A 20,550-nucleotide genomic window follows, 5' to 3' on the forward strand; every position below is an offset into this window, starting at 1 on the left:
CTAATCGGAGCTGTAGCCACCGGCCTACGCCAGAGCCACAGCAACGCGGGATCCGAGCCGCGTCTGCAACCTACACCACAGCTCACGGCAACGCCGGATCGTTAACCCACTGAGCAAGGGCAGGGACCGAACCCGCGACCTCATGGTTCCTAGTCGGATTCGTTAACCACTGCGCCACGATGGGAACTCCTATTATTTTCTAATGAAAAATTAAATCATAATTTCTATTTAATAGTTTCTACTTGATATACAGAAAAGCTTAGCTTTCCTGGGAAACTTTTTTTTTTTTTTTTTTTTGGTCTTTTAGGGATGCACCCACAGTATATGGAGGTTCCCAGGATAGAGGTCGAATCGGAACTGTAGCTGCCCGCCTACACCACAGCCACAGGAACACCAGATCTGAGCCACATCTGCAACCTACACCACAGCTCACAGCAACACTGGATCCCTAACCCACAGAGAGAGGCCAGGGATCAAATCCACATCCTCATAGATACTAGGTGGATTTGTTAACCACGGGAACTCCCCTGGTAAATTTTTTATTGCTATAAATACTTGATGTATCTTTACAGTTTTTATTTTATCTTCACCATTTGATTGCAAAGGGTGAAGATAGTATAATCATTTCTTTGTATGTAGATAGATCTATCCTACAGAAAAGTTGTGATAATGATGATGACTGCTTGAAAAATGAACTTAAAGAGAATTCCAGCTAAAATATTAACAGTGGAATTATGTAGTAAACTTAAAGCAACTTGATATATACATTGCCAAAAACTGAGATGATATCAGCATGAATCGCAATTTGTTTGTGTTTAAAGATCTTACTTAGTTTTGTCATATTTTATCTGTCTAAGCAAATGCTTTCGATGTACTTGAATGTAATAGAATTTTTCTCTACTACAGCATTTCAATTATTTACTAATTTTTACACCACTCTTAAAGGGTTCTATTTAATAAGGTTTCTTTCTTTATATTTCTCTAAAATGTGATAAAATGTGAGATGTGTTCTGGGGGCTGAGAGAATCCTATTTCTAAAGGGTTGTATTTATCATGTATTCTTACTATTCAGTTTTAATTGTAAGCATAATCAATAGTCTAGCTTTTAAGATATGTTACATAGTAGAGAAGTAATAAGGTCTTTTGAATGTTTTCCAGCATTTTCCTGACAAAAGTGACAACAAGAACAGATAATTACGATTCAGGCATACACTATGACCTGCCTAGCATGTCTCTTGTATTTTATAGCAAAGGATTGCCCAGAAGGAACTAGTCTAACTTTCACTTCAAAATTATTTTAAGACATTGTTATTTAAAATAATGCTTATCAAAACAAAAATGTTATTTTCTTTCACCTCTCTCTATAGTTTTACTATAAGAGAGCTTTATAACTTAGTAATTCAGAGGCCCATGAGCCAGAAAGACGGCCTTTATCGCTCTAATTCTGAGACCTTGGTCAAGCTTTCTGAGTTCTTTGTACCTCTGATTTCTTATGTATAAAAAGGAAATAATGATACTATTTATTTCATAAGGATATTTTTGTGAGATAATATATATTAGGGATTATAAAATTGGCACATAGGTAGCACCTAATTTAAAATTAAGAACTTATGTTTCTGCATAGCAAAGGAAACCCTAAACAAAACAAACAGACAACCCACAGAATGGGAGAAAATATTTGCAAATGAATCGACTGACAAGGGATTAATCTTCAAAATTTATAAACACCTTCTGCAGCTCCATGCCAAAAAAACAAACAACCCCATCAAAAAATGGGCAGAAGATCTAAACGGACAGTTCTCCAAAGAAGACATATGGATGGCCCAAAAAACACATGAAAAGATGTTCAACATCACTCATCATTAGAGAAATGCAAATCAAAACCAGTATGAGGTACCACATTACACAAGACAGAATGGCCATCATCAAAAAGTCTACAAACACTAAGGGCTGGAGAGGGTGTGGAGAAAAAGGAACCCTATTACACTGTTGGTGGGAATGTAAATTGGTGCAACCACTGTGGAAAACAGTATGGAGATTCCTTAGGAAACTAAAAATAGAACTACCATTTGATCCAGCAATCCCACTCCTGGGCATCTATTCAGAGAAAACCATGACTTGAAAAGACACACGTACTCCAATGTTCATTGCAGCACTATATACAATAGCCAAGACATGGAAACCATCTAAATGGCCATTGACAAAGGAGTGGATCAAGAAGATGTGGTACATATACACAATGGAATATTACTCAGCCGTTAAAAGGAAAGAAATAACAGCATTTGCAGCAACATGGATGGACCTAGAAATTATCATGTTAAGTCAAGTCAGTCAGACGAGACACCAACATTGTATGCTATCACTTACATACGGAATCTAAAAGAAGGACACAAAGAACTTCTTTGCAGTACAGATACTGACTCACAGACTTTGAAAAACTTATGGTTTCCAAATGAGACAGGTTGGGAGGTGGGGGGATGCACTGGGGGTTTGGGATGGAAATGCTATAAAATTTGATTGTGATGATTGTTGTACAACTATAACTGTAATCAAATTCATTGAGTAATTTAAAAAATAATACAATTAAGAACTTATTATCACTCTGAATTCACACAGAATGTTTATTTATACAATGTTGCCATTTTAATAACAACAAAAAACCCTTTAGGAAGATAAATCTTCATGCACAAAATAAAGATATGATGAGAACTTACTGTCTGCCAGACAATGTGCTATGTGTTGAAGAAAGGATAAAAACTGTTTCTTACCTAAAAGAGGTTACTTTGTCATAGGGAGACAGGAGACAGCAAAACAAGAGGAAAGCTGCTGTGATACAATACAGCAGGGGATCCACAGACTTATTCTTTTTTTTTTTTTTTTTTTTTGTCTTTATGCTATTTCTTTGGGCCGCTCCTGCGGCATATGGAGGTTCCCAGGCTAGGGGTCGAATCAGAGCTGTAGCCACCAGCCTACACCAGAGCCACAGCAACGCGGGATCCGAGCCGCGTCTGCAACCTACACCACAGCTCACGGCAACACCGGATCCTTAACCCACTGAGCAAGGGCAGGGACTGAACCTGCAACCTCATGGTTCCTAGTCGGATTCGTTAACCACTGCGCCATGACGGGAACTCCCACAGACTTATTCTGAAAAGGATAAGATAGTTAATATTTTTGGTTTCGTGAGTCCTATTGTAAACAATAGGTTCTGCTGTTGTGCTAAAGCACTTGTTTCACCGATTATTATAAATATTAAGAGTAGGCCAGATTCATCTGCAGGCTGGAGTTTTTTTGGGTTTTTTGTTTTTGTTTTTTTTGTCTTTTTCTTTTTAGAGCCGCACCTGTGGCATATGGAGGTTCCCAGGCTAGGGGTCCAATCGAAACTGTAGCCGCCAGCCTACACCACAGCCACAGCAACTCGGGATGCAAGCTGGGTCTGTGACCTAGACCACAGCTCACAGCAACACTGGATCCTTAACCCACTGAGCGAGGCCACGGATCGAACCCACATCCTCATGGATGCTAGTCGGGTTCCCTAGTTGCTGAGCCACGACAGGAATTTCCTGCAGGCTGGAGTTTCTTTGTCTTAGTTTCTTGACTCCTGAGATAGAAGAAGAATCGGGGTTCCTGGTAGGAGTGGTTTTAAGGGAAGTCTTCCAGAAGAAAAATATGACACATTAAGGTTTAAATATAGGGTACAGATAATTCAGGTGAAAATGAGGGAAAGACTAACATGCAAAGCATAAAACAGCATGTGCAAATAACAGCCATTTGTAATAGGCACCCAAACTGAGTACTTACTTTGTGCTCTACACTTTACATAAGTTATTTAACTTACTCATCCCCGCATCCATATGAAGTAGTCATTATCATGTCTGCTTTGCAGAGAAGAAAACTGAGACTTAAAAAATGAAGCATCTTGCTATGGACACACAGATTATAAGTACCAAAGGAGTGTTTTGAAACCGGACTCAGTGATTCTGTATATGAGCTCTTAAACATTAGAAAAACAGCAAATACCATGGCCAAGGCATTGAATAGATGTGGGTTGGCGGAAGACACAGGGCAAGATCAATGCTCTATTAATGACTTTGGAATTTATCCTGAGGGTGAAGGAAAAGTATTACAGGATTTTAAGCAACAGACCTGTATTTTAGAAAAACGATTCTAGCAGCATGGTGGTGGGAAATTCACTGCCAGTCAAGGTCCTCAATTTATATGTGTTAATTTTTTTAAATAATAATAATGAGTGTATTAAAGGGATTTGAAGAGGATACATGAAATGCAGTTGAAAACTATAACAATGATCTCGAGAAGATATGAGCAAGGTTTAAATGCAATGACTGAGGAAATGGGGGACGAGAAAACAGACCTACAGTGGTTCTCAAACTTAACTCCCTAGCATCATTACTGCTGTGCTCTTCAAAATGACACGTGCTAAATATCATTCCTGGAGATTCTGATTCAATAGGTCTGGGTGGGAACGAAGTGTCTATGTTTTGTAAAGATTGCATGAACAGGTCTGTCAGGCAGCAAAGAAGCACTAGGGAATAATGAATACCAGAGGAGTTATGGCACATTTACTAAGATTAGGAATAAATAAAGGAGAAGGTGGCAAATTTCAGAGGGATTAAGGTGCCTGCAAATGGAGATGGCTGACCAGCCCTGGATAGAGCTCAGCAGCAGGGTCCAATGCCCCATAAAACAAGGACGTGAGGAATCAGTCATAGAAAGAGGATTAAACACATGTTCTGTAAGTTATGTTACATGCTGAATTCAAGATCAGAATAGCTCCGAGGGTAATCAGGCATTAGAACGGGTAGGCCTATGGGCTTCCAAGTATCTCTAAAACACACCACTTTTGGAGTTCCCATTGTGGCTTAGCTGTAACGAATCTGACTAGTATCCTCGAGGACGCAGGTTCAATTCCTGGCTTGGTGGGGTAAGGATCTCCTGTTGCTGTGAGCTATGGTGCAGGTTGCAGACATAGCTCGGATCTGGCGTTGCTGTGGCAGTGGTGTAGGCTGGTAGCTGCAGCTCTGATTTGACCCCTAGCCTGGGAACTTCCATATGCCGCATGTGTGGCCCTAAAAAGCAAATTAAAATAATATAAAACATACCACTTTTCAACTTTGGGTTTGCTCTCTATTGGAGTCAGCAAGGTTCTCCCTGCGAGCATGATGTCATAAAATTTCCAGAAGTGAGGCATTTTCTAGTACGCTCTACAAACACGGCGTATCAGTTGTTTTTAATGGGGCTGAGCTAGCCAGGAGGAGGCAGCCCACCGAGCACTAGCTCTCAGTGTACACCAGCTAATCACCAGTGCCCTGAGGTGAGGCAGTTGCCACCATCAGCATACCTTCTTGCAAAGCCAAAGCAGAAGCTGAATACAGAAGAAAATGAATGGTCTGTACACTTAGTCAACACCTATAGCAATTTCTAAAAGGACAATGCTTATCTTTTGTTCGTTAGAAAACATATCCAACTCTCATAAGGATAATTGAAATGATTTTGATTTAAAAAAAAAAAAAAAGGCGAAGCGCTGAATCAGAGCTACAGCTGCTGGACACACCACAGCCACAGCAACACCAGATCTGAGCAGTGTCTGAGACCCACACCACAGCTCACGGCAATGCGGGATCCTTAACCCACTGAGTGAGGCCAGGGATTGAACCTGTGTCCCCGTGTATCCTAGTCAAATTTGTTTCCACAGAGCCACAATGGGAACTCTGAAAAATTACATTTTAAAGTAATACTTTTATGAAAGCATCTTTTGTAAATCCACAGAATATAAAAATTGGGGTTTATCTTATTTTTAAGTTCCAAGTGCTCTTTCTTGTTCCTTTATCATAGCTTCTCTTTGGGTTAGAAATGAAATAAATCTTTTTGGTGGTAATTATAATGATTTGTTAAAGCTTTCTTATTTTCCCCACTAATTTTCAGTATGGTATTCTATATATATGTCAATTAGTATGAGCTGGTTGACTGTTAGCTCAATTTTTCTACATCCTTACTGATTTCCGGTATATATATATTCTACCAATTACTAAGAGATATATGTGAAGTTTCCAATGATAGTTGTGGATTTGTTGATTTCTATATTCAGTTCTAGCGGTTTTGCTTCATGTGTTTTAAAGTTCTGTTAAATGTATGTACATTTAGCATTATTACTCCTTAATAAATTAACCCTCTTATTATTCGTGATGATAATCATTCACATGAATGTCATTAATATGAATGTCTTCAAATCTGGCAGTAATCCTTATGTTGAAGTCTGCTTTGTCGGAAATTAAAATAACTTATAAACTCTTCTTCGGATTAAATTTTACATGGCAAATCTTATTTTTTCATTCCTGTATTCTTACCTATGTTTTTATATTTTAAAGCTGGGTTGTTCTCTTTTTATTATTTTTAAAAATTTATTTATTTTTTGCTTTTTAGGGCCACACCTGTGGCCTATGGACATTTCCAGGCTAGGGGTTGAATCGGAGCTACGGCCGCCATCCTACGCCAGAGCCACAGCAACACCAGATCTGAGCCACATCTGCAACCTACACCACAGCTCATGGCAATGCTGGATCCCTGACCCACTAAGTGAGGCCAGGGATCGAACCCACATCCTCATGGATACCAGCTAGATGTGTTTCCACTGAGCCACGATGGGAATTCTCGAAAGTTAGGTTCTTATAGATAATGAGAAATTTTTTAAATAAAAAATAATTTTTATACAACTATTAATAGCAGTTAATAATATTTTTCCTATTATTTGTTTCTTTCCCTTTAGCTTTTGTGTTGATTTACTATGAGGTTTATGTACAGCAATATACTTATAACTGTCTATTTTAAGTTGTTCTAAAGCTCTGTTTTTATTCCTCCAGGGATGCTTTATGTTTTTGATGGTACAGTTTACCTCGTTTTCTCTTGTGTATCCACTAACAAACCGTTGTAATTATAGCTATGTTTTTTTCTCTTGACTTTTAACCTTCCCGCTAGCTTTATAAATAATTAACTAACCATCTTTACAACATTAGATTATTTGCATTTTACTCTGTATTTGCCTTTACCAAGAGTGAGATTTATCCGTTCACCCTTGAACATCACAGAGGTTAGGACATCAACCACCCTACATCTTCAAAAATTCACATAAAACGTTACAGTCCACCCTTCTGTATTCTGGGTTTTGCACCCATGATTCAACCAACAGTAAGTCATGTAGATTATAATACATATTTATTAAAGAAAATCCATGTATAAATGGGCCCACACAGTTCAAACTCATGCTGCTCAAGGGCCAATCGTGCTTTCATAGTTTTTCTGTTGCTAATTTGTGCCCTTTTATTTTAGCTTAAAAAAAAATTCCTTTAACATTTTTAAGGCCTGTTATTTCTTTCACTTGTCTTGCTTTTCTGTCTGCTTTTGATTTGTTGAATGTTTTATATAATTATACTTTATCTCATAGTTGTTTTAATTGTTAAACTACTTTCTCTAATTTTGTTTTTAGTAGTTGCCCTAGAGTTTACAGTACACAACTTTAACTTATTGCAGTCTAGCTTCAAATACTATAACATAACTTTATCTCCTAGGAAACTTGTAAGAGTACAGTTTCAATTTTTGCATCTCTTCCACTGTGCTATTGTTATCACACCTTTTTTATTTTACCTTTGTTATAAATTCAAAAATACTTTTACTACTGTTTCCTTCTTCAGATAATTTTGAGTTAGAGCATTTAAAAATGTTCTTGTATATTTATCTTAATTTTTATTATTTCCAGGGGTCTTCATTTTTTTATATATTTACAATTTCCCTGTCTAAAGGACTTCATTGAACACGTCTTAAAGTGTGTGAATGCTGCTAATGAATTCTATTATCTCTTGTTTAAATAAAAACATCTTTACTTTTACCGGGTATGTAATTCTGGGTTGACAGATTTTCTTCTTCCTTTCCCTTCTTTCTTTCTTTTAGTACTTAAAAAGATAACATTGTCTTGTGACTTGTATAGTTTCTACTAAGATCTGTCGTAATGTTAATTTTTGTTTCTCCATGTGTAATGTGTCTTTTTCCATGTCAGTCTTCAGATTTTCTCACTAGCTTTGTTTGTTTAACAATTTGAAGGTGTACTGTCTTTGTGATTTTAAAATACTATTTACAATGCTTGGGTTTCTCTGAGAGGCTTGGATTTTTTTTTATCATGTTTTACTATTTTCGAAAAGTGCTTGGCCTTTAGCTCTTTAAATAGTTCTTTTTTTAATTACTCAATGAATTTTATTACAGTTATAGTTGTACAATGATCATCATGACCCAATTTTATAGCATTTCCATCCCAAACCCCCAGTGCATCCCCTCACCCCCCCCCGACCTTTGTTTTTCAAAGTCTGTGAGTCAGTATCTGCTCTGCAAAGAAGTTCACTGTGTCCTTCTTTTGATTCCACATGTAAGTGACAGCATACAATATTGGTGCCTCACTGTCTGACTGACTTCACTTAGCATGATAATGTCTAGGTCCATCCATGTTGCTGCAAATGCTGTTATTTCTTTCCTTTTAATGGCTGAGTCATATTCCATTGTGTATATGTACCACATCTTCTTTATCCACTCTTCTGTCGATGGACATTTAGGTTGTTTCCATGTCTTGGCTATTGTATGAACATTGGAGTACATCTGTCTTTTCAAGTCATGGTTTTCTCTGGATAGATGCGCAGGAGTGGGATTGCTGGATCAAATGGTAATTCTATCTTTAGTTTTCTGAGGAGTCCCCATAGTGTTTTTCACAGTGGTTGCATCAATTTACATTCCCACCAATAGGGTAAGAGTGTTCCCTTTTCTCCACACCCATATTTCTTCTGCCCTATTTTCTGTCTTCTCCTTCTGAGGTCCAATTTACATAAATATATGAGACTATTGATACTGTCCCACAGTTCTTTAGTGATGTCTTCTGTTTTTACATTTTTTTTAAGGTTGAGTAATTTCTACTAACTTTTCCTAAAGTTTTCAGATTTTTTCCTCAGCCTTTTCCAGTTCATTGAGGGATTTATTAAAGAAAGTCATCTCTAATTCTGTGGTTTTAATTTCTATCATTTCCATTTTACTTTTTTTAGTTTCCTTCTACTTTTATTCTGAAATTCCATACCCACATTGTCCATATTTTTTAACGATTTTAACACATTAGTTATATCAACTTGAAATCCCTGGTTCACAATGCTAAGATGTAGCTTTCCTCTGAGTCTGGTTCTGTTGACTATTGTTTGACAGTGGGTTGTCTTTCTTTTTGGTGTGTCTCATAGCTTTTTAAAAAAAAAAAAATTTGAATGCCAGATATCACAGGTAGAACAATAGAGACAGCAGTAAATGGCACTTATGCTTATAAATGGGCACTCTTCTTCTGTCAGGCTGTTAGTGTTGGGGGAATAAGTAAATGTAGTCATGAAATGAGCTGAGTTTGATTTTGCTGCTGCTACGGTTATCTTCAATTTACCACAGCCTTTACATTACTATAACAATGTCTAATACTGAGGGTATCTGCTGGGGTGCTGGTAAATTTTTCTCAACTTTTGTGCTCTGCTCTCAAGTTTGATGCATCTGAAACACAGTGAGGGGAGGGGACATCTCTCCACAGTCTTGCGTCTCCCCAGTGGTAGACTGCTGTCTTTTGTTATGCCATATTTGATAGCTTAATCATGGTCACAAGAAAGGGTCTTTGTTTTCCTGGTATAGCCTGAGTCTTAGTTTTTCCCTGTGCCTGGGCGTTAAAGTCTGTATTGTCTATGTTATTAACCATTTCATTTTACTACTCCTTTTTTTTTTGCACTTCTTTTTTTAAAATGAGATCTTCTCTGTTCTTCATTTTAATCAAGGTACCTCTTGAGTCATTTTGTTCCATGATTATTTCTATTTAACAAAATAGAAATCCTTTCTTTTGTTTCTCTTTTGTTATTTTGAGATTTTTAATTCACTATTTTATCATTTCTATTGATTTTAGTTTTACTCTCCCTCCCACCCCCAGCTTACTGAGTGGAAATGCTAAATGCATAGCTCATTTAAAAAAATTTTTGGTAATGTTTTCATTTAATATTATTTCTTCTAAGTGATGCTTAGTTATACCCCCATGTTTTGATATATAATGCTTTCATAATTGTTAAGTTTTAAGTATTTTCCCATTTTTATTATAATTTCTTTTCTAAACTCCTTTCCCTTATGATTTCTTTTTAAAGATGTAATCATATAATGGTAACTTTCACATGAGTTTTTGGCATTATTTTTCACATCATTGAGACTTAGAGGGAAAATGGTCATGGTTAGCAACTGGCGCGAGATGTACACAGAACAATTTTAAAAAGTATAGCCAGTTTTATATACAGTTCACTCGTGAACAGCATGGGCTTGAACTACACAGAGTACACAGAAATGCTAAATTTTTTGATACATCAGTGATACACAATCTGTGGTTAGTTAAATTTGCAGATATGGAGGGACAACTATGGGACCTGAGCATCAGCAAAATTTTGATATTCATGGCAGGCCCTAGAACTAGTCCCCATGGATACCAAGGGACGACTGTATTGCATTTGAAGCAAACCTTGGCCTTGTACTTCTAGTCTTCTACTGCAGGTACATCAAATATTTATACTCAGGTTAATGGTAAGATATATATATTTATGGCCAGAAAATATAAAGATGGAATCAAAAAATAAGATTAAGAAAAAATTTGTGATAAAGAGAGGATTCTAAAGGCAGCAAGAGAAAACCAAAGTGTCAATTATAAGGGAACCCCAATAAGGCTATCAGTGGATTTCTCTACAGAAACTCTACAGGCCAGGATGAAATAGCAAGATATATTTATAGTGCTGAAAGGAAAAAATATGCAACCTAGAATACTCTATCCAGCAAGAATATCATTTAAAATAGAAAGGGAAATAAAGAGTTTCTCCAACAAACAAAAGCTAAAAGAGTACAGCAATACTAAACCCATTCTAAAAGAAATACTGAAAGCGCTTCTCTAAATTTAAAAAAAGAGAGAGAGAGGAAGAACTAGGATGGAGGAAACCACAATAAGAAAGCAGTCACTTAAGCATACAGCTCTAATCATGAAGGTGTTAAAAACAAAACAAAACAAAACAAAAAAAAAAGAAGACATCAAAATTATACAATGTGGGCAAGGGAAGTAAGGAAATAAATAGAGTCTTTTTAAAAATTATTTTAATGAAGTGTTTGAACCTACATGACTATCAGGTTAAGGCAAACAGTTATAGGAAGGGGTTAACATAATTAAAAAACAAGGCAACCACAAATCAAAACTGAACATTACATTCACAAAAAATGAAAAGAAGAGTACTCAAGCATAAAATAAATGGAAGCCATCCAACCAAAAAAAGAAAGGAAGAATGGAGAAACATAGAATCAACTGGAACACAAGGTTTGAAATGGCAATAAATAAACATCTATCAATTATCACCTTAAACGTCAACGGACTGAAAGATCTAATCAAAAGACACAGAGTGGCTGACTGGATAAAAAAGCAAAAACCTTCAATCTGCTGCCTACAAGAAACTCACCTTAGGACAAAGGACACATATAGATTGAAAGTGAGGGGATGGGAAAAGATATTTCATGCCAAAGGACAAGACAGGAAAGCAGGAGTTGCAATACTCATATCAGACAAAATAGACTTTAAAATTAAGGCCATAAAGAAAGACAAATAAGGACACTATTTAATGGTTAAAGGATACATTCAAGAAGAGGATGTTACAATCCTCAATATATACGCTCCGAATATAGGAGCACCCAGATACACACAACACTTACTAACAGACATAAAAGGAGAAACTGATGGGAATACAATCATAGTAGGAGACTTTAACACCCCACTCACATCAATGGACAGATCCTCTAGACAGAAAATCAAAAATGCAACAGAGATCCTAAAGGAAACAATAGAAAAGTTAGACTTAATAGATATTTTCAGGACATTACATCCAAAAAAATCAGAATACACATTCTTCTCAGGTGTACATGGAACATTCTCAAGAATTGATCACACATTGGGGCACAAAGCTAACCTTAACAAATTTAAGAATATAGAAATTATTTCAAGAATCTTTTCTGACCACAACGGCATGAAACTAGAAATCAACCACAGGAAGCAAAATGGAAAAAACCTACTACATGGAGACTAAACAACATGCTACTAAAAAACAAATGGGCCAATGAGGAAATCAAGAAGGAAATTAAAAAATACCTCGAGACAAATGATAATGAAGACACAACCACTCCAAATCCATGGGATGCCACAAAAGCAGTGGGAAGAACTTCAGAGGGAAGTTCATAGCAATACAGGGCTTTCTCAAACAAGAAGAAAAATCTCAAATTGACAACTTAACCCACCACCTAAATGAATTAGAAAAAGAAGAACAAAAAACCCCTAAAGTCAGCAGAAGGAAGGAAGTCATAAAGATCAAAGAGGAAATCAATAAAATAGAGATTCAAAAAACAATAGAAAAAAAATCAATAAAACCAAAAGCTGGTTCTTTGAAAAGGTAAACAAAATTGGCAAACCTCTGGCTAGATTCACCAAGAAGAGGAACGAACCCATATAAACAAAATCAGAAATGAAAAAGGAGAAATCACAACGGATATTGCAGAAATTAAAAAAAAAAACCATATGAGAATACTATGAACAATTATATGCCAACAAATTTGACAATCTATAAGAAATGGACAATTTTCTAGAGACCTACAGCCTGCCAAAACTGAATCAGGAAGAATAGATCAACTGAATAGACCACTCACTAGAAATGAAATTGAAGATGTCAAACAAACACTCCCTACAAATAAAAGTTCAGGACCAGATGGCTTCACAGGCAAATTCTACCAAACATACAAAGAGGAAATTATGCCTATTCTCCTTATACTTTTTCAAAAGGTTGAAGAAGAAGGAATACTCCCAAAGACATTCTATGATGCCACCATCACCCTAATTCCAAAACCAAACAAAGATACCACCAAAAGAGAAAACTATCAGTCAATATCTTTGATGAACACGGATACAAAAATTCTCAGCAAAATTTTAGCCAACCGAATCCAACAACATATCAAAAAGATCATACACCACAACCAGGTGGGATTCATCCCAGGTGCACAAGGATGCTTCAACATACGCAAATCAATCAACGTCATACACCACATTAACAAAAGATAAGTCAAAAACCATATGATCATCTCAATAGATGCAGAAAAAACATTTGACAAAGTCCAACATCCATTCATGATAAAAACTCTCACCAAAGTGGGTACAGAGGGAACATTGCTTAACATAATCAAAGCCATTTATGACAAACCCACAGCAAATATAATACTCAATGGAGAAAAGCTGAAAGCCTTCCCACTAAAATCTGGAACAAGACAAGGATGCCCACTCTCACCACTGTTATTCAATATACTACTGGAAATCCTAGCCAGAGCAATCAGACAAACAAAAGAAATAAAAGGCATCTAAATAGGAAGAGAAGAGATAAAATTGTCACTGTATGCAGATGACATGATACTATATATATAAAACCCTAAGGACTCAACCCCAAAACTACTTGAACTCATCAACAAATTCAGCAAAGTAGCAGGATATAAGATTAACATTAAGAAATCAGTCGCATTTCTGTATACTAACAATGAAATATTAGAAAAGGAATACAAAAATACAATACCTTGTAAAATTGCACCTCCCAAAAATCAAATACCTGGGAATACACCTGACCAAGGAGGCAAAGGACCTACATACCAAGAACTATAAAATGTTAATCAAGGAAATTAAAGAAGATGTCAAGAAATGGAAAGACATTCCATGCTCCTGGGTTGGAAAAATTAATATTGTAAAAATGGCCATCCTACCCAAAGCAATCTACAGATTCAATGCAATCCCTATCAAATTACCTATGACATTTTTCACAGAACTAGAACAAACAATCCAAACATTTATATGGAACCACAAAAGACCCTGAATTGCCAAAGCAATCCTGAGGAACAAAAGTCAAGCAGGAGGCATAACTCTCCCAGACTGCAGGCAATACTACCAATATTACCAATATCATTAACACAGTGTGGTACTGGTAGAACAGAATAGAGGATCCAGAAATAAACCCAGACACCTATGGCCAATTAATCTTTCACAAAGGAGGCAAGAACATAAAATGGGAAAAAGACGGTCTATTCAGCAATTGTTGCTGGGAAACCTGGACAGCTGCATGCAAATCAATGAAACTAGAACACACCCTCACACCATGCACCAAAATATACTCAAAATGGCTGAAATGCCCAAATAGAAGACAAGACACCATCAAACTCTTGGAAGACAACATAGGCAAAACATTCTCTGACATCAACCTTACAAATATTTTCTCAGGCCAGTCTCCCAAAGCAACAGAAATAAAAGCAAAAATAAACCAATGGGACCTAATCAAACTGACAAGCTTTTGCAAAGCAAAGGAAAAAAAAAAAAAAAGACAACTTACAGAATGGGAGAAAATAGTTCAAATGATGCAAATGACAAGGGCTTAATCTCTAAAATATACACGCAACTTATACAACTCAACATCAAAAAAACCAACAACCCAATGGACAAGTGGGCAAAAGACCTGAACAGACATTTCTCCAAGAAAGATGTACAGATGGCCAACAAGCACGTGAAAAAATGCTCAACATCCCTGATTATTAGAGAAATGCAAATCAAAAATACCATGAGATACCACCTCATACGAGTCAGAATGGCCATCACTGATAAATCCACAAATAACAAATACCGGACGGGATGTGGAGAAAAAGGAACCCTCCTGCTGCAAGGAGCCAAGAAGATACAAGGAGTCGAGCAAGGGAGCTTGCCTGAACGGTACCATTCCGAGGGCTAGCTCCTGATCAAGGCCTGTCTGAGTGGTGCAGTTCTGAGGGCAGGTTCCTGAACAAGGAAATGCCTGCCTGTATGGCGCAATTCCGAGAACAGGCCCTAGAAGACAATAAGGCTCACCTGCTGACCTAACAACAACAAAACGAAGGGGCTGCTTAGCAGCATAAGAATGGAAAGTATTTCTTGGATAATTCAGTCTCTCCTGTTACTTGTTTGTTATTTTTAATTTCCTATATTGATTTGTGACTCAATAAATTGGAACAATAATAGAACAATAAGAGTTTCACCCTGGTAGAAATTCCCCCCATTCAAATCTAATTTAGTTAAAATAAAAAATTATATTCATTAGTTTGTTACAAGTAACAATAGATCTTAGAGTTAGGTATTTTGGAGTACACAATAGGTCAAAAATAGGTTAGGTATGCATTATTCACGGTAAAAAACATAATAATAATAAATCTTGTTTTTAATTTCCTGGGAAGCTTTTAAGTTTTAATAAATTGGTTGATTTAGAAAGAAAAATAATTTCTTATTCTGTCCCCTTGCCATAATACTTTGAAGTTTTTACCCTAGGTTTTAATCTAAAAATGAACTTTGTTAATGTCAGATTCTTATGTCTGTGACCTTCTGGCTGTTAATGATTAACTTAACATAATAATAGGTAGTAACCACAAGACGCTTTGTACTGAATCTCCTTATTTTCACATGATGTTTTTTCCACATAATGTTTTGTATCCATTTACACATGATGTTTTGTGCCCATTAATTTTGGTTTGTTAAAAAATTTTTATAATAATGTATATCTATTGAACCATAAAATCTGGAACCTATGATGTAATCTACAACTAAACTGTATAAATAATCACCTATGCCAATAAAATTTGAGCAGTTCAGCACCCTGAAAGAAGGGACAAAGAGGCTGTATCAGTGTGCATCCGCCGACACCATCCGTCCCTGACAGGGTGTGCACTTGCTGGCTGCTGGAGCTGGACTCCGGCATCCTGCACTGGTGGTGGGAATGTAAGCTGGTACAACCACTATGGAGAACAGTATGGAGGTACCTTAGAAATCCATACATAGAACTACCATATGACCCAGTAAGCCCACTCTTGGGCATATATCCAGACAAAACTTTCCTTAAAAAAGACACATGTTCATTGCAGCTCTATTCACAAGAGCCAAGAGATGGAAACAACCCAAATGTCCATTAACAGATGACTGGACTAGGAAGATGTGGTATATATACACAATGGGATACTACTCAGCCATAAAAAAGAATGAAATAATGCCATTTGCAGGAACACGGAAGGAACTAGAGACTCTCCTACTGAGTGAAGTAAGTCAGAAAGAGAAAGACAAATACGGTATCACTTATATCTGGTATCTAATATACAGCACAAATGAACCTTTCCACAGAAAAGAAAATCATGGACTTGGAGAACAGACTTGTGCTTGCCTGGGCAGAGGGAGGGAGTAGGGTGGATTGGGAGCTTGGGGTTAATAGATGCAAACTAATTGCTTTTGGAATGAATTATCATGAGATCCTGCTGTGTAGCCCTGGGAACTATGTCTAGTCACTTATGACAGAGCATGATAACTGGAGAAAAAAGAATGTATACATGTATGCATAACTGGGTCACCATGCTGTACAGTAGAAAAAAAAATTGTGTTGGGGAAATAACAATAAAAAAAAGTAAAAAAAAAAAAAAAAAAGAAAGAAAAAATTTGATCTGTTGTTGTTCTAGCTGTGGTCCTGAGGTTGAACTACACAGCAGTCAAAACACAAATAGTGAACACTAAACTAAATTTTCCGTAAAACAGAAGTGAAGTTATTCTTTAGAAAAAGAGTTTTCCCTAGTGTTCAGGAAACATTTGTCTCAAAAAAATCTTTTTCATAAAACGGATACTTCAGTGTATAAGCTACTCAACAACCTCTCAATAGTAAATGCAGTAATGGTGTCACACAGCAGCGTCTATGTCCACGCCTCCGTGTAGTTCATGGACTCTAGGACGCGTCATTTGCAGTGTCTTCTGTGCCAGTGGCTCTCACTGACATTACTCTGGATTTACACTGCCCTGCCACTAGCAATGTTTCTGCAATATGTAAACCTAGGCCATAGTACTGAATGCAGCTTAGTGAAAAGCATTCTCCAAGAGATAAATTTACTCTAATTCCTGGAATAATTTCTCCCTGAGCAATAGTCCCCAAACTAAGGGCTACGACTATTATTCATAACAACCTAATATCTGCTTCTTCTAAGTGGATCCACAATTTTAATAGCTGTATGGTCTTGGGTAAGTTAGTTAACCTCTCTAAGCTCTAGTTTGCTCGTAGATAATATAAGGATAATATTTGTACCTGCTTCATAGGGTAGTTATAAGATCTAAGTGATAACATCCATATAAAACACTGAGTAAGATACAAAATTATTATTTTTTTGGCCACACCCACAGCATGTAGAAGTTTCCAGGCCAGGGATCAAGCCCTCTCCACAGCGGTGAAACGTCAGATCTTTAACCCCTGGTACCACAAGGGAACCACAAAGCTATTATTATTTTTAAATTGAATTGAGAATGTTCTTAGACTTAAATACAACAGAGTTTCCATAACATAAAGGGAATGCATATATTTAATTTTCTTTCTTTTTTGTCTTTTTAGGGCCACACCCATGGCATGTGAAGGTTCCCAGGCTGTGCGTCTAATCAGAGCTACAGCTGTAGGCCTACTCCACAGCCACAGCCATGCCAGATCCGACCACGTCTGTGACCTACACCACAGCTCATGGCAATGCCAGACCCTTAACCCACTGAGCAAGGCCAGGGATCAAACTCGAAACCTCATGGTTCCTAGTTGGATTCGTTTCCGCTGTGACACAATGAGAATTCCCTAATTTTCTATATATTCTCTTATACTGATTTTACTTTTAATAAAGGACAAACTATTAAAAGCAAATTAGTTATTAACTCTTGTTTCTCTTCTATGATTTTTATTTTTTCCATTATAGTCGATTGAGAGTGTTTTGTCAATTTCTACTGTACAGCAAAGTGACCCAGTCATACATATATATGTATATATATTTTTTCTCACATTATCCTCCAACATGTTCCATCACAAGTGACTAGATATAGCTCCCTGTAAAGAAAGCATAAAAATTCCTAACACATGCCCATATTTAGCATAGGGAAAGCCATCTGTGGCACTCCTCTCTGCCGAGGAAGTCATGAAACCCAATTTCAATGATGTCATTGCTACTTAGTAAATGTGCATCCGTAGGTACATGACTTACTGTCTCTTGGTGCATTTCTTCATTTGCTGAACTAAAGGACTGAAGGGCATGATGTCTGAGGTCCCACGGTGCATTTACCTCATATGACTCTCTGGCTCGTGGTGGTACAACTTTTGGGATAGACCAAAACAACCGCATCTACGAATCTGAAATACATCATGGCCCAGAAGTCTGGGATTAGTGGAATATGTGGTAGTAAAGTTCCAGTGTAACAACAAATCAATACCTAACTGCCATGTTGCTGTCTTCACAATGCAGCCCTTTATATCAAGCAAATGATACACAGCTCTGTTTATTGGAAAGCAATCCAAGAAAGAGTGATTTAGAGAGAAAAGCTCAAGGAAAGATAAGCAAAGTCAAGGAGACATACAAAGGTGACTTATAAAATTGACCCACATCAAGAATCAAATTGATGTTAGGATTCAAACTCATATTTACTAACGGCTTAGAAAAAAAGTCCCCTGCAAGACAACAACAAAAAAAAAAAAAAAGTTTGAAAGGATGTAAATTTGTGAGATGTTTATAAGCATTTAGAAAGGGATATGGAAAAAGGAAAAAAAAAAAAGAATTGAAAGCCCTGAATCTTTTAGGTTGTTTGAGAATGGAAATTAAATGCACAGATTGAAGGTGGCTTTTCTGCCATAACTGAAACAGCCACGTCTACCCAGCACGTCCCTTTGTTCCTCTTTATAAGCCTAATTGTTGCATATAATACAAACATCAGAGTTCCTTTCAGCTTTTTTTTTTTTTAACATAACAAGCCAAAGATGGCATCAGTGTTGCTAATAATCCCTTTCATATTTCACAAACAAATAAATCATGCAGGTGGCCAATCAGAATAAAATAATCTCTCAGTCTAGAGGAAAGCTCCTATAATTCCTTCACCCAACCTTGCCTGTGTTGATCAACTTTCTAAGCCGAGTTCACATTTGTGTTCTGTTTGGTTTTCATTCCTATAACTCAAAAAACAGTGTGGTGGGAGAATTTAGAAGGTTCCCCTCTATTTTATTGTGAGGGATAGATCTGTTGGTATATAGTGAACCGAGGGGAAAAAAATGAACACATTGAACTGATTCCAGATATGTTATTTTCATTGATGATTCTCTGGTTCTAAAGCCAGGATATTGTGATTGAGCCTTAGAAGAATTGGACTTTTCATTCTTTAGTTTACTGCAGAATTATCCCAGCTGGGGGTCCAGAATAAAATTTACTGTTTGTACCTGGCTCAGCCTTCTGTAGATTTCAAATAGAAACATTGAAGCCCTGTGGGGAATGGTGAACTGTCATTGATTTTGAACTGAATTATCAAATATGCCACTGGGATGATAGATAAACCTATTGCAATTTATAATCCTCTCAGAAATAGCAACAAGACTTTAATGCTGCAGGTGCCGCAAAAAAAAAAAAAAAAAGAAAAAAAGAAAAAGAAAAGAAAAGGATGGCAAGACTTTAAAATTTCTCCAAACCCCCTCAAGAAAACTCAAAAACATAAAATCAGTGCCCATCAGTGTTAAGAGCTCATTCAACTTTTATTAGGGAAACTAAGTTCATTTTTTTCTTACTTAGTTTTTAGTATAAAAGAAAAAATACTTTAGTAAACAATATGTATCCTCCTTTTTGATTTAGGTAATTCTACCATAGATATGATTGTGCAGCTTGTTTCTATAGTACCGTTTTTACAACATTTTTGATTCTGTAAATCTTTTTTCAATCAATACTTAGACAGTTTTTTGCATCTTCTTAAGTTTTGAAAGTCTGACAAATCTTCAGCCTAAAATGTTTGCCAGGTACAATACTCCCAAGTCCTTTTTCTTTTTTTTTTTTTTTGGCAGGATCTAAAAACATTTGCTGTGACCCCCTAGAGCTGGAAGTATTGATTTTTTAATGGGTACACTTTTCTCAAATGGAGTCCATCGCTTAAATCCAACATCCGTTCCTTTGTTGAAGGAGCAGTTTCTTGTTTCCAAGTAATTACTGTTCTCCTTTTTTGCTCCTGATAATGCTGTGTTTAAGAATCTATATAGTCTCTCAAGGAAATTTAAAGTTGGCCTTCCATGCCAGAAAACAGAGAGGAAATTGAATGTTAATAATTGATAAGTTGTTATAAAAATTATGTCACAGAATTTTAAAATAGAGAATTTTAAAACATGGAATCTTGAGCATTATTCCACATAGTACACATCCTTTATATATTTTGAGAGCGGTTGGGTATATCTTCCCAGACTAAGGTGGATGGTCCACTATTTTTTTTTTTCACTTTGTACAGATTGTCTGAAGAAGTTAGGGATTGCAATGTGCCAGACATTAAGATTTTTCATTCTACCTTCATACAAAAGATGAAAAGCAGCCTGATAATAAGCCAGAGTATCCATTTGA

General features: G+C 36.5%; 1 long non-coding RNA gene across 2 annotated transcripts in view; it reads right to left on the reverse strand.

Annotated features, from left to right (window-relative positions):
* Positions 1-20,550, reverse strand: part of LOC102158069 — a 521,984-nt gene that overhangs the window by 44,758 nt on the left and 456,676 nt on the right. For both annotated transcript variants that reach the window (XR_002343737.1, XR_002343736.1), the window contains exon 5: positions 18,175-18,320. This is a non-coding gene — a long non-coding RNA (uncharacterized LOC102158069). The remainder of the gene's footprint in view (positions 1-18,174; positions 18,321-20,550) is intronic.

Source organism: Sus scrofa, chromosome 4 (genome assembly GCF_000003025.6).
Source record: "Sus scrofa isolate TJ Tabasco breed Duroc chromosome 4, Sscrofa11.1, whole genome shotgun sequence".
Taxonomy (NCBI): Eukaryota; Metazoa; Chordata; class Mammalia; order Artiodactyla; family Suidae; genus Sus; species Sus scrofa.